The sequence below is a fragment of the Anabas testudineus genome, chromosome 1 (assembly GCF_900324465.2).
Source record: "Anabas testudineus chromosome 1, fAnaTes1.2, whole genome shotgun sequence".
Classification (NCBI taxonomy): domain Eukaryota; kingdom Metazoa; phylum Chordata; class Actinopteri; order Anabantiformes; family Anabantidae; genus Anabas; species Anabas testudineus.
This window is the reverse complement of record NC_046610.1, coordinates 14,308,023-14,316,064: the sequence shown is the minus strand read 5'-3', so window position 1 is coordinate 14,316,064 and position 8,042 is coordinate 14,308,023. Positions and strand designations below refer to the sequence as shown.

Below are 8,042 nucleotides of genomic sequence, written 5' to 3'. Positions count from 1 at the left end.
TGTCAGAGAACTGACTTCATAAGGTGCCTGGTGAAAAAACTGGTCTATGGTAACCAATATTTTTCTTTTAAATGGTGCACCAAATTATGGTGAAAATGTATGTGAATATTGCACTGAGTGACAAACAGGATTTTTTTTACTTCAGTTAGACATCGATGTTGTTTTTGTTGGAAACCTGCAATATGTTTGTAAAATAGACTGCTGTTTCTGAACAAGTGAGATATTTGGTATGTAAGAGAAGGAACACAGAAAATTATAGGGTCCATGGTGTCCATATGGTCAGATGATTACAGCATTGCTTCAACTGTTGCAAAGAGGAGAGCTGACTCTTATTCATATGTATGAGGCTACAAGCTTTCTTGTCCACTAGAGAGGTTGTCATCTACTCACTACATTGTCCTACTGGGAAACCTCAATTTGCCATACACGTTGCAGAGAATAAAAAGAGAATAAAAACAGAGAAAAATCAAAAAATTCATCAGATTTATAAGAAAGGTGTTAAGTGAGAAAATTACTGCTAACTTGACAAGTTCTGTAAATTATGAGCACATTCTGTTGAGATTTGTGAATATCTAGTAAACTGTGTTAGATACTGTACATGTGAGTGGCACACAGACAATTTAACAATGTGGGTCCCTACCATGCACACTGTATGAATGTAATTTAAAACCTAACGTAGTAATGACCAGTGTCATTATTATTGATGTTCCCTGTGCTGAAACAACTACATTTTATGCATTACATTAAAACCTCAGCTGGTAATTACCTTCAGTGGTCAAGTGGTGGCACTACACCAAGCAACTTTTCTGCAACCTATGTTACAGATTTTGTGATTTGGTATTAATCAAGCAAGAGTTACTTTCAATTATCATTATGTATTTATTATTACTACTATTAATTTCAGGTAGTGTTTTCTGTTGACTATCAGCTCATGAGAATGTAATTACTGTGTAGTGGCAGCAACAAGAAGCAAGAGAGTTTTTATTTCCTAACTACAAAGGCAAAACCCCTGCCACTGCAACTTTAGGATGATGATTTTCATAATGGTTCAGACTGTGTGTCTGTTTAACCCGCTTCAGAACAACTACTGTGTACATTTCCATACAATTTGCATGGATAGTAATGGTACCCAAATCACTCCTATTGACCTTCACTTAATCATGCATGTAGTACTACCATTAAGTTCACATTCACAGCTGACCAACACTTTATTCTATGATGTGCAGCTTCTAGAGAATTAATTGTGACCTAGTCTTTAGTGTAGCATCACAATTATGCACAGCAACCTTTTAAGAACGTACAGGTTAGGAGGACACAAAGTCTTTCACGTGGCCATGCTTTCAATTAGCTTTTAAAAAGAAGACAAACTATGCCAAAATTAGGCAAGTTATCAACTTGTATTGTGAATTTGCATATAAAAGTAATCACTGTGGCTACACTTTGACATTGTGTCGTTCTGTTTGCTGTGTTCTGGTTTCTAATTATCACTTCCTTTGAAACTTGTTTTACTCATCTCTGTGCAGCACCAACAGGGGATATTTTATTGTTGTTGTTATAATTGTTGTTATGACAAAACCTCCCACAGATCAGACTGACAATGTGGATACTGGGAAGGGACACCAGGTTTCAGCATGAAAGATGTCAAATATTGTGTGAACAGGCTGTTTTGGCACATCTTACAAAAATAAATGATAACATATTGAGTGAAAGGCATTTAAATTAGAATGCGTCCTCTGTGTTTCCAGGGTTAAAGCCAAGTGACTGACTTCGCCAAAGCCGTGCTAATGAGTTTTGTGTTAATTTGCACACAGACATGTAATGAGCAAACAGGCAGGAAATGTTCTGAGCAGATTCCTGCGCCCCAGAGGATGAATTATTTCCACTTGTAAAATTTTACAAGTGCCAACATCAGGGTGAGAGTTAATCTTTACACAAGTAACACACAAGCATGACCCTGTTCATTTATGGAGACACGCCCTTTTCTTACCCCCCTTTTGATTTGTCTGTAATACCACTCCCGGCCTCATGGGCAACTATATATTTTAGTCTCAGTACTTATAAGTTTAAAACGACCTATACATTGCCATATTCTAATTCAGTGGTTCCCAAACCTGGTTCTCAAGCACCGCTGCTCTGCTTGTTTGCCATCTATCCTTGCCAAACCCACTGCTGATTACCAGATCAATTGGAAGCTGGAAGATACCAATTCACTTTGTCTTCCCCTACTCCACATCCTACTGATGGTATCACCCAGCTTCTGACTAAGAAAACACATCTGGTGTAGGTAGGGCAGGGATAGCTGGGAAACAACCAGGGCAGGAGGGGCTTGAGGACTGTTTTTCAGTATTACTGAAAAAGAATAAAAGAGGAAGCAAAACAGTCAGAAAGAGGGTCCACTTTTTTCTTCTGCTGGAGGAGAAAGTCAGCACATCATTTGTATACAAATGTTATGAACATGCTGCTTGAGAATATATTATCAAAGAATTACATACATCTCAATAACAACAGTTTGTAAACTGTCATTGTTGAGCCACAGTAGTTTTGATTACCCACTAGTGCCTCTAGATGTCACTACACCAAGAACACTTGGATATTGTTTCTATTCCCATTTAAGTAATGGCAGTGGCAAACACACTCCTTAAATCAGGTTTGGCAAAACACTATTCACAGTCTAAATATGTTTAACGGGTGGTTCCCCGATGGTGGAACGACCTGCCCCCTTCTGCACGCTCAGCTGTCTCACTCTCAATTTTCAAAAACTTTCTAAAAACAGAATTCTTTCGAATCTTTCTCTGCACTTAAACCCTTTACTTTAAACAACAACAACAACAACAACAACAACAACAAAAAACTTGCACTTATACCCCATGAAACTGAAACAGCTTTACTAGAGTATGCTACTTTAAAGTTCGTCTCCTTGGCTTAGATATTTGCTTGCTTTGGAGTAAAGAGTCTGCCTAACAACTAAATGTAAATATAATTTAGAGTTGTTTAGTTACAAATGGATTTCTGGTAGCTGCAGTTACACTAACCACTTAGGAATATTGTTCTGTATTTTTACACATAACTACGATCAAGGCCATTTCAAAAACTGATCCAAGTATGACAAGACAAGCCAAGACCAATAGAAGACGAAAAAAAAAACAAATTAGTCAAGTCCTGCTGAAAACTAAGGCTAAATTCAATTGAATTTCACCACTAAAAAATAACAATGAAGAGAATTCCTGAGGTTTGGGAACAGAATGGATTAACAGACGCCAGATTTTTCTCATTTCACCCTTTATTTGACTATTGTTTGTGTTTGTTTGTTTGACAACTTCACTAGGGAAACCGCCGTGCATTTTAGCAAACAGCCCAGCAGATGCTTTTCAGTTTTATTGCAGACATAGACATTTTTCACGGTCTTGATAATGTAGACAGTCGACAGTAGATATCCAACATAAGCACACTGTTAGCACAATCTTACTGATTACAGTAAGTGAGCAGCGATAATGTCATTCCTGTGCAGTGTTGTAAACTGGCTCTGCTGTCACTATCATCCCATTGTCAAGGTCATTATTTAGCACCAATGCTCCCTCAGCTGCTCCTGGTGGGGAACCTGGGAAGTTGTTATCTCTTAAATGTCTTAATTTTTTCTGGTGAGGTTTTTTATGGTGTGCTGTCCAAAGGCCATGACACACCACGGCAACATCTATCACTACACAACTGGGATGTTGTTGAGTGTCTGTGGTTGATCACCACCTGTGGTTTTTGTTTAGCTCCATTGGCAGTCGGCTGCTCTTATCAATGGCCTTTTGGCTGATTCATCGTGGTGAATTGCGGCTAAAGGCGGTCTGTCTGTTTGCTTCTGTTTTTTCTTTCCACAAGCGATGACTTGCCACTGCGAGTTCCCTGTTTTTAATCGATCTTATCTCAACTTGTTTTCCATTCATACATTATTTACACAGTGGCATTAAATGTTAGCATATTTTGTCTTTTCACATCATTAGGTTTTGACTGCTGCTGTCATTTAGTCTCATGCAGCACGAGAACATATGTGCATGCCAGTGGTCAGCTGGCTACCAGCCTGCTTTTGTCAGGTTGGATAAACATGTTACCTTTCTCAAATTGCACTATGTTCTACACTGCACTATGTCACATTGTTTATTACATATGGGAAGTCCTTTCCCTCATATGGGAGCTGTTTGTGCTCCAGAAATATGGTGGTGAATCCTGTGGGTTAGCAGTATACGTGTATGACGCGTTTTATTCTGGAGATGGCACCGTGTATTCTGTATGTGTATTTTTTTTGATCTTCAGAAAATAACAATAATAATAATGATGACGCAACATTGCAGTTTTCAACCGATTTTGTTTTTTTTGCAAAAAACTAATCAATGGAAAATTGGCATTTGCATAGTTAAGTATTAGAAATGAAATGATTAGGCTATGCATTAGATTGATTTATACAATGAGTATGTGGAGTTCTTCAGCTATTGCAATGTCTGTGTTTGTTTTTTTTTTTAATCATTTACTGAGGTTTTTTCAGAGGTGAATCACCAAACACATGTATGTTATAGCAGTTCCAGTTGTATCCTGTTGTCTGTTTCATGTAATGATCTTGCTTTGTTTGCTGGCTAGTAGAGCTAACAGAGCTTCTGGTCTGCTAGCTCTGTCATCTTTGAATAATGTACCAGGCACTGATTTCATAAAGGCACAGTGCATTTCCAGTGTAGCCCAGCTGGATGTGTTCACACATGTAGGAGACGAATAAGAGCTGTTACTGTCAGACTAGCACTGCAAACCTTGGATGAGAAAAAGAGAGAGAGATGAAGCACTGAGCTAGGGAGAGCACAGCTATTGACTCCCATTCTTAAAAGCATGGATTTTGTTGTATGAACATACAACCTGCAGGGGAAGAGTGCAGTACGTTCAAAAAGTTTAGGCTAATCCTTATGGACAGTAACAGACATTTTAACGCTTATGATTTGAGCATTACCACAACTCTCCCTCTGCTGGGCTCCTGGGGAACTACCAACTTCATACACACACGTGAATCAACAAAATGGCTGACCTGCATTATGTCAGAAGACAGCTAAGAACCACAGACGACGTTATTTTTCATTAGTGTAATGGATCTGATGTGTAGTAGGCTGACAATAAAGTGATTTGTTTATATTGTTTTGACATGTGACACACGATCAATTCACAGTGCTGCAAAGAAAAGAGAGGATGAGAAAGAGAGAGAGGAGAGAGAAGGAGGATGATTATTAATAACCCAGGAAAATGACTTTTCTGGGCTCTCAGCGTTAATACTCTCCCCGTAACCTTGGGTTGAACCGATTCCTCCTCTTGTGTGCCACGAGTAAATAATGACAAAAACAAACAAAAAAAAAACACTCAAATGCCACTCAAATGTTGGGCACTTGAAGACATCCAGGATGATGACCTGCACCCCCCCCATGGCAGTGATGCCCGGTGTAAAGGGCTCAGGTGGCCCCTCTGTAAAGAAGTTTACAGACAGCTGTTCAGGCTGCTTCACAGACTCCTCCCCCTCCACGGTGTGGCCCCTCCCCCTGAGCCCGGGTTTGTGTCAGTCGTGGACTCATCTCACCCCCCTCCCTCTCCAGGCTAGTGTTCTGCTCCCTGTTGTCCCCCCCCCCCCGTCCGCGTTTCCCACCGTCGGCTCTGTGTTTTCTCCACACTGCTGGCTGGTTGCTCCACGCTGAGGTGCTGCTGCTGCGCTAACACACGCCGGTGCTAATCCTGCAAACAAACCGATCTCACACGACCTGGAGCTGTGCACACCTACCTTGTCGGCTTTTGCCGCCGACCGCAGCACCGCCACCAGTCGAGAGACGAACAAACAAAAAAAAAAAACAGACAGAAAAAAGAAGAGGGGGGGAGCTAAGTATCGTTCAGATCGCGACCGCCTGACGTCTGTCGACCAGCCCCCACCGCCACCGACGGCTCACGTACGGTAATGGTGGATTTTTTGTGCACAAAAAGAGGAGGAGTCTGTCTGTGAGCGACACGGCAGAGCAGTCGCTTGGGTCCGCGAACGCACAACCGCACAGTGGAGCACGGCTCACTAGTTTTTCCCCGGTGAGTGTTGAAGCCGATGGACTTCGTAACCCTCTGAAAACACATTCCTGACCGCAACAGTTGTGTACACACACGGTCCGGAAGAGCGGCGACGACGGCTGAAGGAGGAGGAGACGGTCGGCGACAGGTCCAGACTGAAAATCGCGGGAACATCGCTAGGCAACGCAAAGAGTCGGTGAGTCGAGGTACTGCAGCTAGCATGCTAGCTCTCACTTACCAGTTTAATGAAGGCAAATAGACAATATACTTTAAGAACTTGCGCTTATACATTTAAACAGTTGGTAATCAATTACAGAAACATGTTTTCAGGTTTTTGTGTTTGTTTGTGGCACACTTTATAGCAACACATACGTTGGAATTTTAGCGGGTGTTGAAAGTAATGTTGGCTAACATTAGCACTCGCCATGCCAGTTTCCTGAATAATACTAATAATTATAATAATATAGGATAAGGATAATATAAATTTTTGTGCTTTTTTTTACAGTTTACAACTTTTTACAAAAAGCTTACAACTTAGATCATCATTCATTTTTCAGCAAAACTGAAACTTTTTTCTTCTATTGTAATTGTTTACACGTTTTAAATGATAAAGCATTACTATTTCATTATATGAATTTATTCTTATTACACAGTTAATGTACTATTTTCATTTAAAAATGAACTCTCTTAACACTTAAAGCGCGACACAATTTCTGTTGCTAAGCAATGCTAATTGAAGAGCGTTGTACATGGATGTGCACATCATACACAAATGAAAAAACTCAGATGGTTCAGACATGAGCTATCGCACATGACCACATGCTGCCTGCATACAATGTAATTTGGTGACCTTTCCAACTGGATTGTGTGTTTTGGTTGTATTTGTACATGGAGATCCTCGAGATTTAATCCTGCCAGGTTGATGATCCACTGTTCAGAGTTGGAGCTAACACAAGCGGGAAGCGGGGTACTGCAGAGGTTTTAGTTTGTGGGAGGGTCAAAAGGGAAAACAGATTTGAGAAGTTGTTTACCTTTCGATGTTCATAAGTGTCGGTAGTATAAAGATTATACATTAGCATTCTCACTTGAAATATCACTCTTATTAGAGCTTTAATGAACAGTTTTACTCATCTTTCTAATACTTCTATGATTTAACGCACATTAATAGAGGTACTCCTTAATTGAAAATTGACCCCCATAAATTGAGGTCTGCATGACACAGATTGCAAAAATTGGCTAAAGTGAATTGCAAACGGCTGCGTTCAATCTGATGTGCAGTTAAACCCCCTCTTGGTCTGAAGTGGTACAACCCAGTAATTTTCCATGCACCAAACTGCCTTAGGATGTGGGTGTGGCTTAATGTCAGTCGTAATACAAGAGTTGAGCAGTTTTTCTCTTTGCCCTGTTTCTAAGAGAGGAAAAAAAATCTCTTTTTTTTATTTAGGTATGGAGGAGTACAGATAAGTGTCTATTTTAGTGTTTCTGCATGAACTTGAAAGGGATAAGTCAGCCATATTTTGAATAAATTGTCAGTCAGTACTGTTTCATCATTCTCATGTTTTTAAAAATTGGACCTTGTTTAGTTCATACAAAGTCAGCAGTTTAAATTTTGGTTTTACCTTTTTGGAACATGGAACAGCCTTGTTTTCTAGTTCACCTCCCCCACTTCACCCAGTGGCAGTGCTCACACAGTGCAACTCATTACAGAGTCTGTTTTTTTCTGCAGGACAGGAAGGAGCCTTAAAAGGCTCCACCTACATTTTTCAGTAGCTTTCGTGAAGATGTTATTTTTTACTTTCCTAAATTAGTGTAACATCTTATCTAGTACAATTGGTGAAAAACTTTTGTTCATCACACAACAATGCAGTGCTAGCTGCATTCAACAGATACTAAATGTAACAATACTGTATGATGTAGGAAAAACTGAGATTCTGTCTGGCCTCCAAATGCCCTACATTTGCAGTAACAGAAGAAATTGT

General features: G+C 40.0%; 1 protein-coding gene across 7 annotated transcripts in view; it reads left to right on the top strand.

The window, feature by feature from the left end:
• Window positions 1-5,636: 5,636 nt before the first annotated feature.
• The window catches only part of atf7ip (activating transcription factor 7 interacting protein), a 33,613-nt gene continuing 31,207 nt past the window's right edge, over window positions 5,637-8,042 (top strand). For 3 of the 7 annotated variants that reach the window (XM_026359643.1, XM_026359638.1, XM_026359636.1), the window contains exon 1: window positions 5,638-6,259. The gene's annotated coding sequence lies outside the window, so the exon portion shown is untranslated. Of the gene's footprint in view, window positions 6,270-8,042 lie in introns of all 7 variants that reach the window. The other 4 variants (XM_026359640.1, XM_026359637.1, XM_026359642.1 and 1 more) reach the window with 3 other exon arrangements.